At 39.6% G+C, this 21909-nt stretch overlaps 1 protein-coding gene across 1 annotated transcript in view; it reads left to right on the forward strand.

Moving 5' to 3' along the window:
• TBC1D4 (TBC1 domain family member 4) overlaps positions 1–21909 on the forward strand; it is a 244429-nt gene that overhangs the window by 2825 nt on the left and 219695 nt on the right. Inside the window, exon 2 of the mRNA XM_070471565.1 lies at positions 7452–7551. The gene's annotated coding sequence lies outside the window, so the exon portion shown is untranslated. The remainder of the gene's footprint in view (positions 1–7451; positions 7552–21909) is intronic.

Below are 21909 nucleotides of genomic sequence, written 5' to 3' on the forward strand. Positions count from 1 at the left end.
TAGCCGACTGGTCGTTCGTGCTTAGCAGCTGCCCACAGATGTACTCCGTTATCTACCCTTTGCAAAGTAGCACACTAAAGATTGTAGGGTTACGAGAAGGCAAAGCCCTCTTCTGTCCCTGCTTCTGTCCTTTCGGGTACCAACTTCATTTTGTTGTTCAGCTAGCTGCTCAGTTGTCTCCAACCTTGCAACCCCTTGCAACTGCAATGTACCAGGCTCCTCTGTCCTTTACTATCTACTGGAGTTTGTTCAAACTCGTGTCCATTGAGTCATGATGCCATCCAACCATCTCATCCTCTGTTACCCCCTTCTCCTGCCCTCAGTCTTTCTCAGCATCAGGGTCTTTTCCAACGAGTTGGCTCTTTGCAATAGGTGACTAAAGGGTTGAAGCTTCAGCATCAGTCCTTCTAATGATTATTCAAGCAACTTCACTGTACCTGTCCACCCTCCCCCCGCTCCCCAACAAAATCAGAGTAGAAACCTGCCCACCCAATCTTGAGTTAAAACCATACACTTGACTTCCCAGGCTGTGCTTAGAATCTTTCCATCGCCCACCCACTCGAGTTTAACACCCTCCACTCTTCTCTCCCATCCTCATTCTTGGTGTTTTAAGGTTATGTGCAAAGAGGCCCAAAGTAAGCCTCTAATCCAAACACCGGGTGATGAATTTAATGAGAATAAATTTAAATTGCATGTTTAAATTTATCTTTTGAATTTCAAAGGCAAGTTTGTTTTTCTTCCCCCCATAGTACAGTTTTTACACTTTTCATTGAAAACATCTATTTTGCTTATTATGAGTTTAAGGAGCTTCAGTGGTTAGCCTGGGAATTAACCACTGTTTGTAACAACATCTCTGTGGGAAAATGTGTTTCAAGTTTCAAACATTTGACTTAAATGTAAACTTTTGGAAAATTCCTCATTCTCTAGTTAGAAAATGTATAAATGATCATTTCGTTTCCAAAGAGAAACAGATTATCCCCAAGCTCAGTAAGTAAAACTCAAATATTTTCATGTTGTCTTTCATTTCTACTGAGACAGGTTAACATACACACCAGATTTATGTGAGCAGAAGACAAGATAGTTGAAACTTCCAACATGCTTGTGCTTTGTTTTTAAAAGTGCTTAAGCAGAATTTTCAAATAATTTTTAAAATTTATTTTGTATTTAAATTTTTTTAATAAATTTTTTTTAAAGTTTTAAATTTTAGAAAAACTGCAAAGATAGTACAGAGAGTTCCCATATACTCCACACCATTTCCCTTAATATCTTATATTCAATTCAGTTCAGTAGCTCATTAGACTCTGCGACTCCAATGACTGCAGCATGCCAGGCTTTCCTGTCCATCACCAACTCCTGGAGCTTGCCCAAACTCATGTTCATCGAGTCAGTGATGCCATCCAACCATATCATCCTCTGTCGTCCCCTTCTCCTGCCTTCAGTCTTTCCCTGCATCAGGATCTTTTCCAGTGAGTCAGTTCTCTGCATCAGGTGGCCAAGGTGCTGGAGCTTCAGCTTCAGCATCAGTCCTTCCAATGAATATTCAGGACTGATTTCCTTTAGGATGGACTGGTTTGATCTCCTTGCAGTCCAAGGGAAGCCCTAATATCTTACTAGTTTGTGTGGTACATTTGTTACAATTGATGAACCAGTGTTGATACATTAGGTTTCCTTGGTTTATACCTAATATATTTTTCTACTCCAGGATCCTGTATAGGACAGGATGTTACATTTAGTCATCACTTCTCTTTAAGCTTCTCTTATCTGTAACAGTGTTTCAGATTTCCCTTGTTTTTGTTGGCCTTGGCAATTTTGAGGAGTACTCAGACTGGTCAGGGCTTTCCTGGTGGTTCAGTGGTAATGAACCTGCCTGCCAATGCAGGAGACATGAATTCGATCCCTGGGTGGGGAAGATCCCCTGGAGAAGGAAATGGCAACCTACTCTAGTATTCTTGCCTGGGAAAACCAATGGACAGAGCAGCCTGGCAGGCTACCGTCCATAGGGTCACAAACAGTTGGACACGACTTAGTGACTAAACAGCAGCAACATATGCATATAAAAACATAAAAATAAAGGGAATGAAAACCAAAAGCAGAGTCAGTGGTTCCCTCTTGTTTTCAAGCTAGAAGATAGAAGCAGGGTAGAGGAAGAACTAAAGTAGATGTAAACTGGTCGTGTCTAGTTGTTCAGGTTGGGAAGTAAGTTCATGGTCTTTATTATGTCATTAACTAAATACATAAATTAAAAATTTTTAAAAAGAGCTAGATTTAGAACAATGATGAAGTGTGCCACAAACCAAGGACTGCAATTAAATGATTAATCCAGTATTCAAGTCTGCTTCTGAAGTAATAGCAAGCAAACAAACAATAAGTAAACATACAATACACAGCGTTTTCTAGATAATGTAGGTGGGTCGATTAGGCCAACATCTCAAGAAAATCAATTCAATGATCTTGCCTTAGGAGGAATGATTCATGCTGACCAAACTCAGTGAAGATGGGTATATAACTCAAAATATTTATTAATTTACACTGAAAATATAATGGCTAAGTAGTCTGTAATATTCATTCACCAAATATTTTTTTATTATTTATCTATCTTTGGTTGTACTGAGTCTTCACTGCTGCATACGAGCTTTCTCTAGCGGAGAGCAGGGACTCCTTTCACGCTATGGTGCACAGACTTCTCATCGCGGTGCCTTGTTGTGGATCACAGACTGTAAGTGTGCAGGTTCAGTAGTGCTGGCACACGGGCTTAGTTGCTTTTCAGCCCATGGAATCATCCAGGGCCAGGGATTGAACTCATGTCCCCTGCATTGGCAGGTGGATTCCTTTCCACCGTACCACCAGGGAAGTCCCCATTCAGCAAACGTTTCTTGAATATTAGCAAAGTCAGACACTTTGCTAATCACTTGGCCTATAGTGGTGCACAGACAATTTTCACAAAGTTGATAATCTATTGGGGGAGTCAGATAGTTAATAACTAATAACAAACATTAATGGGTCAGCCTCTTACACAGGTGGTAGAGTGGAGAATTTATTTTCTGTCTTGAAATCTGAAGAAACAGTGAGTTATGTGACCTTGGGCAGGAGGTCTTCATAATTTCTTCCTGGCAGGATTTCATTACTGCTGTGGATCAGGAGAGCTGTGTCTCCCATTCATCTTTCAAATAAGTAAGTAGGCAAGCAAGTAAGATAGAGTTTGTTCCTCATCTTTTCCTGTCTCTTCCACCAGTGTGTGTTGGGTGTGGATGGGGCTGGGCAGATATATTGGCTTTTGGTTCCTACATGGGTCTGTATTAGGATATGATGGAGACAACTTTGCACCATATGGCGACTCTACACTTGGATAAAGATTTTTTGTCAATTTTCTGCTTTATTTGTCCTTATATGGGTAGTAAGTGGCAGGTTTATATATCACACTGAAAATTGCGGGTTTTCAGCTGGCTGCTGCTGTGGGGATTGTAGTGGCTGCAGGGAGCATGAGTGTTCCTGAAAGGGAGATGGGAAAATAGACTATTGGTCTTTTAGAAACAGAGCTCCTTTACAAGATAAAGTTCCTTCCCCAGTTAAAAGCCAAATTAAACCCAAATGGTGGTTCTCTCACTACCTGGAGAGTTGCTGAAGAGATGAGCCTCCTCAGATGACTTCGTCAGGTTGAGTGCTGGCACTTCTCTCTTGTCTGTTAACCATGGTTACTATGTTCTTTATGGGGCTTTCCAGGTGGTGCCACTTGTAAAGAACCTGCCTGGAAATGCGAGAGACTTTAAAGATGCAGGTTGAATCCTCTGGGTTGGGAAGATCCCCTGGAGGAGGGCATGGCAACCCACTCCAGTATTCTTGCCTGGAAAATCCCATGGACAGAGAAGCCTGGTGGGCACATGACTGAAGCGACTTAGCACGCACGGATGTTCTTTGGTTTACTCATGAAATGAAGGAGTGACTGAAAAGAAACTGTTGGCCTTCAGTGTCTTCTGTGGTAACCAGAAGGAGACAGCATTTGAGGTTGAACTTCCACGTCAAGCAAGGCCAATGAAAGAAAAGAAACTAAATTGGAAATTCCCCATTCTCACTGCATCTTAGTCTTCACGATGATCCTTTAGTAAGCTAGGTGGAGTTACCCATGGCTTCAAAGTCAACGTTGTTTACAAGAGGCTGTGCTACTAGAGATTATAAGAACTACAAAAGTAAGGAGGGGAAGAGCCACATGGATATTATGGACACATACAAAATTAGTTGTATATTGACTAATTTTCACTTACCGATATTAAGTGCTTACCCTTCTTTTCCCACTATTTTTTCTTTGGATGTATTGTATATTCAGTACTCCCTTCCTTCCTATATGGTTTATCTAAACTGTTTTGAAATGTCTGGCAATTATACTTGCAATAAGAGAGAGAGAGGAACACTGTGGAAGTTAGGACACATAAAAGATGAGTAGGAAAATGGTGGCACAGTGGTAAACAATCCGCTTGTCAGTGCAGGAGACATGGGTTCGATCCCTGGGCTGGGAAGATCTCCTGAAGCAGGAAGTGGTACCCCACTCCAGTATTGCCTGGGAAATTCCTTGGGCAAAGAAGCCTGGTGGGTTATACAGCCCATGAGGTCACAAAGAGTTAGACACAACTGACAGAGCACACACACACAGGAGAGCCATGCAGCTGAATTCAGTGCAGATTCAGTGCAGAGAAACATGTATATAGGATACTATCTTGTACAATGGTTTAGATTAGGTTACAATTAGCTATTAGTTTTCAAAGTTAAAAAACAAAACAAAAACCCCCCCCAAGCATTCTTGAGAGACATGGTTAGGTAAAAGTAAAACACAGAGTTCAAGATAAGCCTAAATAGTTAAAAGAGATCTGAATTTTGTCCTTGGGTCCTGCCTGATCCAGACAGCAGTAATCACGGGTGACTTGTTCTGACAATAACTAGGAAAAAAATCCTTATTAATGGCTTGCAACGTTGTAACCAAAATCAGAACAAATTATAATTACAATTGTTACGTATATCTTGATTCACAATGCTTGCTGCTGCTGCTGCTGAGTCACTTCAGTCATGTCCGACTCTGTGCGACCCCGCAGACGGCAGCCCACCGGGCTCCCCCGCCCCGGGATTCTTCAGGCAAGAACACTGGAGTGTTTCACCCTAGATAATATACATGTTTTGATGCTGTTCTAGGGTGAAACAGATCACCAGCCCAGGTTGGATGCATGAGACAAGTGCTCAGGCCTGGTGCACTGGGAAGACCCAGAGGAATCGGGTGGAGAGGGAGCTGGGAGGGGGGATCGGGATGGGGAACACATGTAAATCCATGGCTGATTCATGTCAATGTATGACAAAAACCACTACAATATTGTAAAGTAATTAGCCTCCAACTAATAAAAATAAATGAAAAAAAAAAAAAAAAGAACATTGGAGTGGGTTGCCATTTCCTTCTCCAATGCATGAAAGTGAAACGTGAAAGTGAAGTCGCTCAGTCATGTGACTTCGTGTTGCCTCTTTGCGACCCCATAGACCACAGCCCACCAGGCTCCTCCATCCATGGGATTTTCCAGGCAAGAGTACTGGAGTGGGGTGCCATTGCCTTCTCTGTTACAATGCTTAGGAAATACTTAAATATTCATTAGTAATGCATTTAGAAGCTATTTCTCATATTGGGGCGCAGATTACTAATTCTCAGATTTAGTGGTTCTTTCCAAGGTAGATTAGGGGATTGTTTGGGGGGGTACTCCAGACTACGTTCAGTTTTAGTGATTCATTAGGAGTAATCACAGGACTCAGCATATAATCATACCAGCAAACCAGCAAAATGAAAAGGCACATGGGGCTAAATCTAGAAATGGTTTGCTGCTCCTTCAGTTACTTTTTAAGTATATATGTATCTTTGAAAGTGTTGCAAGCTTCCAAGATTCCTCCCCCAGTGGAGTCACACAGGATGTGCTTAATCCCTCACCCAACAAGTTGTGTCTAATTGTGTGAAATGTTGCCAACAGCTCATTAGAGACTCAATACCTAGATTTTTTTTTTTTTTTACTGAGAGCTTATCATATGGGCATCCCTGCCTGGCATGTACACGGATTTCAAACTCTCAGAAGGAATGCAGAGGGTTGCATAATTATATTGTTTGTAAAAACAGTTGAGACACAGTGAACCTTTCATATCAGTCAATGGTGGGAATTCTCTTGGAATCCAAGTTCCCAGATGCCAATGAAGGGCCAACCTTGCCAGCTGTCCTTTTTAAGTATAAGCAGTCAGGAGTGCTATGTTAACTCTTTTCTGCAGAGGCATAAGTCAACTCATCTAAAAATTCTAGAGATAACTTACTAATAACTTCTTATATATTGCCTAAAGAAATAATCTACTTACTTTTGTGATCATTCATTAATATTAGTATTAATTCTCCCAAAATGAATGATGCTAGTATAAATTTAGCCTATTCATTTTACTGTTACTATGCATGCTAAATTGCTTAAGTTATGTCTGACTCTTTGCGACCCTATGGACTGTAACCCACCAGGATGCTCTGTCCATGGGATTCTCCAGGTAAGAATACTGGAGTAGGTTGCTATGCCCTCACCCAGGGGATCTTTCCCACCCCGGGACTGACTTGAATCTCTTAGGTTTCCTGAATTGGCAGGAGAGTTCTTTACCACTAGCATCACCTGGAAAGACCTCATTCTACTATATTTATCAAGAATTTCAGAATTTAAGTATTAAGGCCTTCAAATTTGAACAAGAACTTATTCGCCATCATTTAAATGGAATTTTACTATTTTATGTGTTATTTTCCAATGAAGGGTGCTTATTTGACTAGTCCTGTATTTGATAAGGGAGATATTCCAGCCCTTGATTAACCATTTCATAGCACACAGAAATACTGAATATTATGGATTGCATAGCTTGATTAACTTGATCCTGATTTATTCTCTTTTGAATTCCAAGTACCCCAGGAGAAAGTAGCTATTAATCTTCAGCTAGTTACTATTTCAGCATATGAGGAGCATTTGTTAAAGAAAAGTACTTACATATCTCATGTTTCACATTTCTGTGCCAAGGGAAAGGGCAAAGAAATATTTAAGATGTGCTACTAAAGCACTGTTATTATTAAGGATATAACTGCAGGATGTAGGTTGATTTCAGATTCTGACCCATGATGACTAAGCAACAGATTTGAGGAATTCAGACAGATATTAACATTCTGACCCTTAGGAGTTTACAAAGAAATGGCAGGGCATGTGGGAAACCCTGGAGAAGCAGACTGCCTCCTCCCAATATGTGCAAACCCCTTCACACTGTAGAAGCAGTAACTTAGTTTGGGGGATGAGAAAAGAGGGTATTTTTTATTTCTTGCTAAAAATGCCACTCATGGTGGCATGGGTGTGAAAAACCCCTTGCTTTTAATGTAGACATCTAACCATTCATCATTCATATATTTGGTGTCTCCTCTATAGCACACACACCAAGAGTCAAGGATACTGAGAAAGGAGAATGACATTGGTCATGCCCTTGAGGAGATAAGATTTCCTGTGGCAGTGACTTTGAAATTACAGGGTGAGTACAAACAGGCTGAGGAGTTTTTTTCTACCCATAAACATTTAGATATTGGTTGGAGTGTAAGTGAAAGATTAGCCATTTATTAGTAATTGTTGGAGTTGGATGATGTGTATATTTGGGTTCATTATACCATTTCATTGTCCTTTTTATTTGTGTGAAAATTTCCATATAGATTTATATTTTATTTTAAAAATTACATTATGTTTAAATTGTTTAATTTTATAAAATTATAAATAATTTATAATTTTAATTATATATAATTCACAATTGTATTACATTTTAAAATCATATTTTAAAAATTGTATTTTCTTTTTAAAATTTTACTTTTAATTTAATTTTTATTTTATATTGGAATATAGTTGATTCACAATGTTAGTTTCAGATGTACAGCAAAGTGATTCAGTTATGCATATATATATCTCCATATGTATATCTCCATCCTTTTCCAGATTCTTTTCCCATATAGGTTATTACAAAATATTGAGTAGAGTTCCTTGTGCTATACAATAGGTAAGTTGGTTTTTTTTATATCCGGATAATTTACCATGTTTTACTAAAAAATTAAAAAACATTAGCATTTTTAGTCTGTTAATATATTTGTTCTCACTTCAAGATGGGAGACCAGGATACACCATAGAGCAAGTTTTATCATACAGCTGACCTAAATCATACATACTACCACAATTAAAGTATACTTTCAGCCAGATAATGTGCTTTTTATATTCTGATTAGTGATACATGAATTGGTAAGCAGCTTGTTCCATAATAGGCAGTAAAAGATGCTTGATTGACTCTAACAAATTTCTAAAAGTAGTTTTACGTACAAATCATTTGGAAAAACTAATTTGACTAAAATATTTAAAACATTTTAAAAGAAACTGACCATAAGACTGAGGGATATGTTAAGATGAACAGAATAAATAATCTAAACATTAAAACTCTCCCAAGTCATGGTATACATTTCAAGACAGGAATCATACTCTCATATATGTGAAACATGAAAAAGTTTTAAAATAATAAAATAAAATGATCATCCTTTAAAGTGCCTTATTATAAATTATATAATCATTACTAAAACGTCAAACAATAAAACTGAATATTGAATGAATGAATGGCTAAATAAATAAATAGGTGGTTTTTCTTTAGCCTCAGTTTAAGAGTCACACAACTAACTGTCCAGCAGAAATGTGCTTTTGGACTCCACAAAATTTTTCAATTTGAGAGTCTTTTAAAAAATTAGTAGCCCCCAAAATACTGCATGTACATTGTCCATGCCAATAATTGACTAGAGCTGAATGTAATTACCCACTTTGTTTGCTCAAGATAACTTTTCTCAGCTTTTACCTTTTCTTTGCCTTTGCTGCTGTTTTTCTTTCTCATTGGCTTCTTGCTCAATGAAAGCTACCATGTGGTTAACCTGCTATTTCTATCAGCACCACACAGGCCTGTGGCAAACACAGAATTAACCTAGAAAATAATGGGCTAAGTTGATGGGCCAGATGGAAGAAAGGGCAGACAGAAACTCAACAAAGGTCTCAGCTTCCTTGCTTTATGACTCTGGATTCTGCATTTGCTATTTTTGAGTTTTTCTAATGCTAATTTATATTATTCTTTCACAGCTTCTATACTTTTCTTAATTTCTTTTAGCTTGTTTTGAAATATTAGATTTTACAGTTTCACATTTGGTCAGCATGTCTTTTTGAAGTGTTTTTGTCACGGTTTGTGAGGATTTTATTCTGCGCCTTCTCTTTTTTCTGATGAAAATTCTGCATGAGATTTGTCCAGCTTTTTTCTTTGCTTATGTTGAAAATAAGTTTTTCTTTCTTTTTTAAGAGAGGAAGTCCAACAACAGTTTTTCTAGCTTCCCTGTTCCAGGACTTCTTCTTCTATTGTTTTTGCAAAGTAATAAGAAAATAACAGCTTCTTTCAGCCATCTGCCTCTCATTACCTTTTTTATTTTTTAAATAAGGAAGCAATGCACCATTTAACAAGGGAGAATTACTTTAAAACAGGGTGTTCACAATGAATAGTTGAGAGAAGAGTGGAATTTTAATCAAAGGTACAACTGAGTTTAATGATCCAAAACATGACTAGTTCTCCTCTAGAGTTACAGCCATAACCATAAAAAAATACTGTGTTGTCTAAATAACTGTTTCATAGATATTAGAGCAAAATGAAGGAAAAATTTTGTAACTATATAATCCAGAGGTGGTCTCACTCCTTCTAGGAGTATTTTTAACTTTTCAGACGTCATTTTTCCTTTCTTCCACCTCCTCCCTCCACTTTTGCTTAAAATAAATTTCCTAAGCCACGTTCGTCAGTGTTTTCTCTTACATAATCTCAATACTAGATTATCAGTTATTTGGCAAAGTTTTTCATGAAGCTATATATATTATCCAAGACTTTGAATTGCATTCTCTGAAATTTTGTTGAGAACTGACTTAAAATTACCTAGTTTCCAAAAAATACTTTATATATACATTGTTAATTAGTTCAGTTCAGTTGCTCAGCTGTGTCTGACTCTTTGTGACCCCATGGACTGCAGCATGTCAGGCTTCCCTGTCCATCACCAACTCTGGAGCTTACTCAAACTTATGTCCATCAAGTCGGTGATGCCATCCAACCATCTCATCCTCTGTCTTCCCCTTCCTCCTCCTGTCTTCAATCTTTCCTAGCATTAGGGTCTTTTCCAATGAGTGAGTTCCTTGCATCAGGTGGCCAAAGTATTGGAGTTTCAGCTTCAGTATCAGTCCTTCTAATGAATATTCAAGACTAATTTCCTTTATGATGGACTAGTTGGATCTCCTTGCAGTCCAAGGGACTGTCAAGAGTCTTCTCCAATGCCACAGTTCAAAAGCATCAATTCTTCTGCACTCAGCTTTCTTTATAGTCCAACTCTCACATCCATACATGACCACTGGAAAAACCATAGCTTTGACTAGACAAGCCTTTGTTGGCAAAGTAACGTCTCTGCTTTTTAATATGCTGTCTAGGTTGGTCATAGCTTTTCTTCCAAGGAGTAAGCGTCTTTTAATTTCATGGCTGCAGTCATCATCTGCAGTGATTGGGAGCCCCCCAAAATAAAGTCTATCACTGTTTCCATTGTTTCCCCATTATTTGCCATGAAGTGATGGGACCAGATGCCATGATCTTAGTTTTCTGAATATTGAGCTTTAAGCCAACTTTTTTACTCTCCTCTTTGAATTTCATCAAGAGGCTCTTTAGTTCTTTCTCACTTTCTGCCATAAGGGTGATGTCATCTGTGTATCTGAGGTTATTGATATTTCTCTTGGCAATGATTCCAGCTTGTGCTTCATCCAGCCCAGCATTTTGCATGACGTATTCTGCATATAAGTTAAATAAGCAGGGTGACAATATACAGTCTTGATGTACTCCTTTCCCAATCTGGAACCAGTCTGTTGTTTCCTGTCCAGTTCTAACTGTTGCTCTTGACCTGCATACAGATTTCTCAGGAGGCAGGTCAGACGGTCTGGTATTCCCATCTCTTGAAGAATTTTCAATTATAGTTTGTTGTGATCCACACAGTCAAAGGCTTTGGCATAGTCAATAAAACAGAAGTAGATGTTTTTCTGGAACTCTTTTGCTTTTTTGGTGATCCAGCAGATGTTGGCAATTTGGTCTCTGGTTCCTCTGCCTTTTCTATAACCAGCTTGAACATCTGGAAGTTCATGGTTCACATATTGCTGAAGCCAGGCTTGGAGAATTTTGAACATTACTTTGCTAGCATGTGAGATGAGTGCAATTGTGCAGTAGTTTGAACATTCTTTGGCATTGCCTTTCTTTGGGGTTGGAATGAAATCCAATCCTTTTCCAGTCCTGTGGCCACTGCTGAGTTTTCCAAATTTGCTGGCATATTGAGTGCAGCACTTTCACAGCATCATCTTTTAGGATTTGAAATATCTCAACTGGAATTCCATCACCTCCACCAGCTTTGTTCGTAATGATGCTTCCTAAGGCCCACTTGACTTCACAGTCCAGGATGTCTGGTTCTAGGTGAGTGATCACACCATTGTGGTTATCTGGGTCGTGAAGATCTTTTTTTTGCAGTTCTTCTGTGTATTCTTGCCACCTCTTCATGACTACAATTGACATGTAGTTTATGTCTGCTCAACTCTTGTGTTGGACTGTAATATTTAGCTGTATACAGATTTAGGAGTTCCTCTGACTGTTGTAACAAAACTGCTTATCTTATGACTGTTTTCTCTTTTGGGAGCATGTTAGACTTTCTATGTTATATCCTAATAAAGTTTCCTGGTTGAGGCTGTTTGCTAAGGCCATATTGATGTAGATTTCAAGCAGCATCTCCTCTTAAGGGGACAAGTCCTTTCCACTGCCAGGTACCTGGGAGAGTGGAGGGATTGAAGCCCTTAGGACTTAAGCAGGTTAGAGCAAGGGTGTCAGTGCAAAGATGACTCAAGTTCTGTGCGGAGAGACTCAGTAGACAATGAAGTAGGCTTCCGTGCCTTCTTACCAGGTTTCCCTGATAGCTCAGTTGGTAAAGAATATCCCTGCAGTGCAGGAGACCCTGGTTCGATTCCTGGGTCGGGAAGATCTGCTGCAGAAGGGATAGCCTACCTAATCCAGTATTCTTGGGCTTCCCTTGTGACTCAGCTGGTAAAGAATCTGCCTGCAATGCAGGAGACCTGGTTCAATCCCTGGGTTGGAAAGATCCCCTGGAGAAGGGGAAGGCTAACCCACTCCAGTATTCTGGCCTGGAGAATTCCATGGACTCTATAGTCCATGGGTTCACAAAGAGTCGGACATGACCGAGCAAATTTCACTTTGACGTTTTTCCCTGCCTTTTTAGATCTTGTGCCCAGTTTAATCCTTTGAAGACTGGCGGGTACCTTGGTGATAGGGTCATATCTGGCTCAGCAGGTCTCAGAATTGTAATGAGCTATTAAACATGTCCTCCAGTGGAACCATGAAACATTGCCCAGGTTAGGAGGCAGAATGGTCCAAGGTATTGAACTAGCTATGTGTGTGTGTGTGTGTGTGCGCGCGCGCGCGCTCAGGGTCACTCAGTTGTGTCTGAGTCTTTGGGTTGCCATGCCCTCCTCTAGGGGGATCTTCCTTATCCATGGATCAAACCTGAGTCTCCTGCATTTGAGGCAGATTCTTTACTGTCTGATCCCCCAGGGGAGCCCCCAGGGTGCTATCAATATCTACCAAATCTGGTGGAACAGTGACAAGAACAAAGGAGAGAAAAAATACTGAAGACTGTGGCCAAAAATTTCCAGTGAGGGAGGAGCAGGGAAGGATGCCGGGTAATGGTGAGCTGACCTGATGGGGCCCTGAGGCCCGGTACTGGGAGCATGCACTGCAACCCCTTTCACCAGCCACCACGCACACTGCAGAGGCTGGCAGCTGCTTAAAGGGGCTTCTCTCTGAAGCTTCCTTTCAGAATATGATTCAGAAGTCTTTCTCATTCTTCTCAGTCCTTCCAATCTGTTACCCTCGGATTTTATCTCTCAGATGATTTCATCATTCATTTCACAGAGAAAATAGAAATCATTTAATAGAACTTTCTCAAATTCTTGACCTCACACCTACCAAATGACGTGCATCTACAACTGTGTCCTCCTTTTCTGCCTTTTTGATGGAAGAGATCTCATGCCTCATGTCTACAAATAATTCCTTCACTTGGTTTCTGGCTTAAATACCTCCCTACTTATAGAGGAATTCACTCATTTATTTAACAGATACCTACCAAACATCTACTTTGTAACAGATGCTTTGTTCCATTTTTTGAGTAACTGTTTTCTCTTCTGTATATTCAACTTCTCTCATTTCATTTGTTTCTTCCCCGTAGTGTTTAACTGTGCTCAATAGTCTCAATCAAATAGTTGATTTTTTTAGCTAAAAATCAACTAAACTGAACCAAATTGAAAATCATCTCCTGTCCCCCTACCTCCTTCTTCAGCTACAAGCCTTTATTCTTCTCTGCACAGCCAAGCAAGCTCTAAAATTTTGTCTATACTTAGCATTTTAATGTCTGCATTTCTCATTCACTGTCCTGCTCTTACTAAAACTACATTCTCTGTAGTCACCATTAACATGGCATGTGGCTAAATATGGAGGGGGACCAATTCAGTCTTCACCTTATTTGATCTGTATGTACCTTTTTAAAATATGGACCACTTCTTTTTTTCCTGGGTTTCCATGCAAAACCACATTCTTCCTATGTCTCTGGTTCATCCTTCTCAGCCTTTTTGCATGCTACATTTTGGTCTGTATTTCCCTTAAATGTTGATGTTCTTCAGGGTTTCCTACACACCTTTCCTTCTCATTGTCAGCCCTCTGTGGTTGATGTCATCAGCTCTTCAGACTGAAATTATCATCCACATCATGTAAGAAAAATGCTTTGACATGTGTTTAGATATGAAGTTGTTGGGATCACAAAGCCTGTTTTGTGTAAATAGGTCTATAAGAGAAAGCCAAAATAAAGTTTTAATGAATCCCAATTAGCAATCTATTTCATGCTAATTAAATACCAGTGAAGTGACAGAGCAGTTATTAGGTTTATTGTTAGTATCTTAGGCATCACAATGCTCGGTATATATCACAAAGTAGGAGTGTAGAGTCAGTTCTTACAACAAACATTCTAACAGATACAATTTCATGCAATGCTGATATAGTTGATAAAGGTATTATCATAACAAACATGAAAAATAAACTGCAGAATCTATTATTTTCAGTTAATGTTACTTTCTGAAAGAGAAGATGATGATGGTAATCCTTTTGCAATTAAAAATAGCATATCACAAAAAGGTTTTTTTGTCCTGAGCAAACTGCCCAGTGATTCATATTTATGATACAGAACATGCATATATAAATTAGACATGGCCTTTTCCCCACTTGGTTAGTGCTACATACGCTTGCATTTTTGATATTTGAATTATAACCACTTGCCTTAAGCCTTGGAAAATTGTCTTCTGTGAGGACTATATTACTTGTGCCCCTTTGGCTTGTCCAGTGGCATATATACCAGCAGGAGATGTCATACAAAAGGACAGCAAGATCAGGGCATTTCTTCTCTGCTCGCTCCCTTCTCTATGCTGGATCTTTGGCAGAAGCTGCTCTCCCCACCCCCAGTTAGTCCCCTACATGTGGACCTTCAAGTTGTGAGATTCCAAAGACTCAAACATGCATCTACATGTCCAATGCCATGGCAAAGGTGAGTGAAACTGCAGCTTGCCCTCCATCTCCTGTTGCTGATGGTCTCTCAGCTCTGCCATCTCCCAGTCAGTAACTTCTCTCCAGGCAGTAACTCTTCTTGTCAGTTCACACTGTGCCAGTCCCTGTATGCCAGCTGTTGTACTGTGGTTGTTTAGTTGCTAAGTCTTGTCTGACTCTTTTATGATCCCCTGGACTATAGCCCACCAGGCCCCTCTGTCCATGGGATTTCCCAGACAAGAATACAGGAGTGGGTTGCCAACTGTACTTCTCAAGGTCCTGCATTGTAAGATTAAAAATATTTTTTTAAATTTTTTACTTGTTTTTTTATGCATTATTTGTGGGAAAAATATTAAAAACCCATTACAGTACAGTACTATGTAGCTGATAGTGTTAGTTGGGTACCTAGATTAACTGTGCTTGACTTATGAACAAATTGGAGTTATGAACCTGCTCTTGGAGTGGAACTCATTCACATGTAGATTTACTGTATAGGTTCTGGTGGGCAGTGCTCCCTTCAAGTTCCATTAACACCATTTCCTACTCTTGATTTTTCAGTCATAGGTGTAATATGGGTTCCCCACTGCTGTAAGTCTCTCAGTTCAGTTCAGTCGCTCAGTCGTGTCCGACTCTTTGCGACCCCATGAACTGCAGCACGCCAGGCCTCCCTGTCCATCACCAACTCCCGGAGTTTACTCAAACTCATGTCCATCGAGTCGGTGATGCCATCCAGCCATCTCATCCTCTGTCATCCCCTTCTCCTCCTGCCCCCAATCTTTCCCAGCATAAGGGTTTTTTCCAATGAGTCCACTCTTTGCATGAGGTGGCCAAAGAATTGGAGTTTCAGTTTCAGCATCAGTCCTTCCAATGAACACCCAGGACTGACCTCCTTTAGGATGGACTGGCTGGATCCCCTTGCAGTCCAAGGGACTCTCAAGAGTCTTCTCCAACACCACAGTTCAAAAGCATCAATTCTTCGGCACTCAGCTTTCTTTATAGTCCAACTTTCACACCCATACATGACCACTGGAAAAGCCATAGCCTTGACTAGACAGACCTTTGTTGACAGAGTAATGTCTCTGCTTTTTAATATATTGTCTAGGTTGGTCATAACTTTCCTTCCAAGGAGTAAGCATCTTTTAATTTCATGGCTGCAATCACCATCTGCAATGGTTTTGGAGCTCAGAAAAATAAAGTCAGCCCCTTTTTCCACTCTTTCCCCATCTATTTGCCATGAAGTGATGGGACTGGATGCCATGATCTTAGTTTTCTGAATGTTGAGCTTTAAGTCAACTTTTTCAGTCTCCTCTCTCACTTTCACCAAGAGGCTCTTTAGTTCTTCTTCACTTTCTGCCATAAGGGTGGTGTCATCTACACATCTGAGGTTACTGATATTTCTCCCGGCAATCTTGATTCCAGCTTGTGCTTCTTCCAGCCCAGCGTTTCTCATGATGTACTCTGCATATAAGTTAAATAAGCAGGGTGACAATATACAACCTTGACGTACTCCTCTTCCTATTTGGAACCAGTCTGTTGTTCCATGTCCAGTTTTAACTGCTGCTTCCTGACCTGCATACAGGTTTCTCAAGAGGCAGGTCAGGTGGTCTGGTATTCCCATCTCTTTCAGAATTTTCCACAGTTTATTGTGATCCACACAGTCAAAGGCTTTGGCATAGTCAATAATGCAGAAATAGTTGTTTTTCTGGAACTCTCTTGCTTTTTCGATGATCCAGTGGATGTTGGCAATTTGATCTCTGGTTCCTCTGCCTTTCCTAAAACCAGCTTGAACATCTGGAAGTTCATGGTTCACGTATTGCTGAAGCCTGAAGCTTGGAGAATTTTGAGCATTTTTGGCATTGCCTTTCTTTGGTATTGGAATGAAAACTGACCTTTTCCAGTCCTGTGGCAGCTGCTGCGTTTTCCAAATTTGCTGGCATATTGAGTGCAGCACTTTCACAGCATCATCTTTCAGGATTTGAAATATCTCAACTGGAATTCCATCACCTCCACTAGCTTTGTTTGTAGTGATGCTTTCTAAGGCCCACTTGACTTCACATTCCAGGATGTCTGGCTCTAGGTGAATGATCACACCATCATGATTATCTGGGTCATGAAGATCTTTTTTGTACAGTTCTTCTGTGTATTCTTGCCACCTCTTCTTATTATCTTCTGCTTCTGTTAGGTCCATACCATTTCTGTCCTTTATCGAACCCATCTTTGCATGAAATGTTCCCTTGGTGTCTCTAATTTTCTTGAAGAGATCTCTAGTCTTTCCCATTCTGTTGTTTTCCTCTATTTCTTTGCATTGATCACTGAGGAAGGCTTTCTTACCTCTCATTGCTATTCTTTGGAACTCTGCATTCAAATGGGAATATCTTTCCTTTTCGCCTTTTCTTTTTGCTTCTCTTCTTTTCACAGCTATTTGTAAGGCCTCATCAGACAACTGTTTTGCCTTTTTGCATTTCTTTTCCATGGGGATGGTCTTGATCCCTGTCTCCTGTACAATGTCATGAATCTCTGTCCATAGTTCATCAGGCACTCTGTCTATCAGATCTATTCCCTTAAATCTATTTCTCACTTCCACTGTATAGTCATAAGGGATTTGATTTAGGTCATAGATGAATGGTCTAGTGGTTTTCCCTACTTTCTTCAATTTGATTCTGAATTTGGCAAAAAGAAGTTCATGATCTGAGCCACAGTCAGCTCCCGGTCTTGTTTTTGCTGACTGTATAGAGCTTCTCCATTTTTGGCTGCAAATAATATAATCAATCTGATTTCTGTGTTGTCTATGTGTAGAGTCTTCTCCTGTGTTGTTGAAAGAGGGTGTTTACTATGACCAGTGCGTTCTTTTGGCAAAACTCTATTAGCCTTTACCCTGCTTCATTCCATACTCCAAGGCCAAATTTGTCTGTTACCCCAGGTGTTTCTTGACTTCCTACTTTTGCATTCCAGTCCCCTATAATGAAAAGGACATCTTTTTTGGGTGTTAGTTCTAAAAGGTCTTGCAGGTCTTCATAGAACCGTTCAACTTCAGCTTCTTCAGTGTTACTGGTTGGGGCATAGGCTTGGATTGCCATGATATTGAATGGTTTGCCTTGGAAACGAACTTTTGAGATTGCATCCCAGTACTGCATTTCAGACTCTTTTGTTGACCATGATGGCTACTTCATTTCTTCTAAGGGATTCTTGCCCACAGTAGTAGATATAATGGTCATCTGAGTTAAATTCACACATTCCTGTCTATTTTAGTTTGCTGATTCCTGGAATGTCAACATTCACTCTTGCCATCTCCTGTTTGACCACTTCCAGTTTGCCTTGATTCAGGGACCTAACGTTCCAGGGTCCTATGCAATATTGCTCTTTACAGCATCGGACCTTGCTTCTATCACCAGTCATGTCCACAACTGGGTATTGTTTTTGCTTTGGCTCCATCCCTTCATGTTTTCTGGAGTTATTTCTCCACTGATATCCAGTAGCATATTGGGCACCTACCGACCTGGGGAGTTCCTCTTTCAGTATCCTATCATTTTGCCTTTTCATTCTGTTCATGGGGTTCTCAAGGCAAGAATACTGAAGTGGTTTGCCGTTCCCTTCTCCAGTGGACCACATTCTGTCAGACCTCTCCACCATGACCCGTCCGTCTTGGGTGGCCCCACAACGGCATGGCTTAGTTTCACTGAGTTAGACAGGACTGTGGTCCTGTGATCAGAATGGCTAGTTTTCTGTGATTATGATTTCAGTGTCTGCCCTTTGATGCCCTCTCACAACACCTACCATCTTACTTGAGTTTCTCTTACCTTGGACGTGGGGTATCTCTTTACAGCTGCTCCAGCAAAGCGCAGCTGCTGCTCCTTACCTTGGTTGAGGGGTTGCTCCTCTCTGCCGCTGTCCTCTCAATTACCCTATTGTTCAGTTGCTAAATCGTGTCTGACTCTTTGTGACCCCATGGACTGCAGCATGCTAGGCTTCCCTGTTCTTCACTATCAGTTTTTTTTAAAAAGATTTATTTAATTGTCTAATTTATTTTTGGTTGTGCTGGATCTTTGTCGCTGTGTGAGGTCTTTAGTTGCAGTGAGTGGGGGCTACTCTTCCTTGCGGTGTGTGGGCTTCTCATTGTGGTGGCTTCTCTAGTTGCAGAGCATGGGCTCTAGATTGAGGGTTCAGTGGTTGGGGTACATGGATTTAGTAGCTCCACAGCATGTGGGGTCTTCCTGAACCAGGGATCCAACCCACATTCCCGTCATGGGCAGGCAGAATCCTAACCTCTAGACCATCAGGGAAGCCCTCTTGATCAGCTAGTTTCTTCTTAACTGTTTTCTTTAGTATAGTATTTGTTTGAGTACAACCTCTACAAATATGAGTAATGGCCCTTGTTTGAATCAAAATTCTCCTACTTACAAAGCATGACCCTAAAAAAAAAATCTTAATGTTTGTATGACTCAGTTTTCTTATTTGTAAAGTTAGGATAATAATAGTTATCTCATATGATTTTTGTGAGGAACCTTGGTGCAGAATTGAATATTCAACAGATGATGGCTATTATTATTACTTTATTTTTAGATCCATGCATAATAAACTTGTGACAATGGCTGTTTCCAGAAAGAAATGTGTATCTGGGGAAGGGAGTGGAAGGGAGACTTACATTTTGGTGTATTTATCTATTTATACTTTTCAAACTCTCTACCCTCTATATACATTACCAGTTCAAAATTAAGATTGGTTTTAAAACTATTACATGTATATTTGTTCATTTTAATCTCTATTATATTAGTGGCTTGAGTGATGCATTTTAAAATCAGCAAGGAAAATGTGGAATAATTTCCCATGATAGATTTAAAATAGATTTATTTTTAAGCTTTTTAGGGACCATTAGAAATACTAATTAAACCAGATGAATTTTTACAGGGGGATGATTTTATTGCAGCATCAATAACATCAGTGTAAATCCATGTAGTTCTGAAGAACATAAATGTGAAATTTCACTCAATAATAAAAGAGTACATAGTGCAGGAAGTGATTAATCTCTCCATACTAATATCCTCATTCAAATAGTATTTCATAACTTGTGCTTGACTTCATATGTTTGGCTGGTGTGGAGCTGTCTGTTCTGAAAATGTGCATTAAAACAAATGTTCATTTTTAACCCTATGTTTCTTTCTTTTCATCCCTCAAATGGTTTTTATGATAACAGAGTTTTTCAGACCACTTGAGGCACTTCTGAATTATGCAGTAAGACAAAAATGGGTATTATAAAATTATCCCAGCCTTATGGTAGAAGAAAAAAACTGTTTCCTCTGCAGAAATTTTTAACTTCTGAAACTGATTCTGTTCTTTGGCATTCAAGAGAGCTCTAAACATGTTCATTCACCAGACTTCATTAATCACCTTCTGTGTGCCAAGCACTGTGCAACTGATTAGCAATCTTTTGCTATGCATTGTGTTCATTTTCTACAACATTATTCTCATTACTCACTTATTTGATGCCTCAATTACCTAATTAAAAATGTTGCTTTTATAATTCTTGCCATCCATTTATCTATCAAGAGCATTAAGAAGTAGCACTGGTATTTGGGGTGTTAGTTAGTTAGTTCAGTCACTCAGTCGTGTCTGACTCTTTGTGACCCCATGAACTGCAGCACACCAGGCCTCCCTGTCCTACACCAACTCCCGGAGTTTACTCAAACTCGTGCCCATCGAGTCGGTGATGCCATCCAGCCATCTCATCCTCTGTCATCCCCTTCTCCTCCTGCCCCCAATCCCTCCCAGCATCAGGGTCTTTTCCAATGAGTCAGCTCTTTGCATGAGGTGACCAAAGTACTGGAGTTTCAGCTTCAGCATCAGTCCTTCCAATGAACACCCAGGACTGATCTCCTTTAGGATGGACTGGTTGGATCTCCTTGCAGTCCAAGGGACTCTCAAGTGTCTTCTCCAACACCACAGTTCAAAAGTATCAATTCTTCGGTGCTCAGCTTTCTTCACAGTCCAACTCTCACATTCATACATGACCACTGGAAAAACCATAGCCTTGACCAGACGGACCTTTGTTGGCAAAGTAATGTCTCTGCTTTTTAATATGCTGTCTAGGTTGGTCATAACTTTCCTTCCAAGTAAATGAATAATTATCTCAATTTTGTGAAGACATCTTAAACAATGTTAAAAGACAAGGTGCAGTTAATTTCTTTGACTGTTCCATGAGTGTTTGGAAAAAACAACAACAACTGTATTCTTTTTGTCATGTTCCAAAAAGATAATGATAAACTGGGAGAAGTATAGAAAATGTATGTTGAGCAAAATTTTATGCTTCCTAATATGGGGAGGTTCTATGATTCGGCCCTAATTTTAAAAATAGACAAAAGATATGATCACCAAATCCTCTGAAACAACACAGATGCTCAATAGATATGTAAACATTCTTCCTTGCTATTCCTTTCTGTTGTTTTCCCATTCCTGATTTTCCTGTTTTCTAGACTTAACTTTATTCCTTCTTTACTTATTATTTCCTTGGGTTTTTCCATAACATTTTTTTCTAGTTTTTTTTAAGTTGAAGTCTTAGTTCATTTATTTTCATTTATTGTTTATTTTTTATTTTGATAAGTATACTTTAATCAGGCTTCCCTGGTAGCTCAGATGGTAAAGTGTCTGCCTACAATGCGGGAGACCCGGGTTCGATCCCTGGGTCGGGAAGATCCCCTGGAGAAGGAAATGGCAACCCACTCCAGTATTCTTGCCTGGAAAATCCCATGGACTGAGGATCCTGGTAGGCTACAGTCCATGGGGTCGCAAAGAGTCAGACACGACTGAGCGACTTCACTGACTAATACTTTAATCAATACATTTATCTGTATTCTATAAGTTTTGACAGACAATTCTTTTCTAAACTTAATTCTATACATTTTAAATTTTCTTTTTAATCAGGATTATTCAATGCCATGTTTCTTACTTTCCAGATATATGGATTTGTAAACCTTTGTTCTCAATTTCTAATTAACTTGAACACTAATCAGAAAACATATTGTATATAATAGCAATCCTTTGGAATTTATGGGCTTCCTGAGTGATGTGGCTCATATCCATTTTTTAGCTACTTTCACAGGTGTTTTATAAAAAAATTTGTATTATCTATTCATTTATTCATTACATATATTTAAACTGTAAATC

This window comes from Odocoileus virginianus, chromosome 8, assembly GCF_023699985.2.
Source record: "Odocoileus virginianus isolate 20LAN1187 ecotype Illinois chromosome 8, Ovbor_1.2, whole genome shotgun sequence".
Lineage (NCBI taxonomy): Eukaryota > Metazoa > Chordata > Mammalia > Artiodactyla > Cervidae > Odocoileus > Odocoileus virginianus.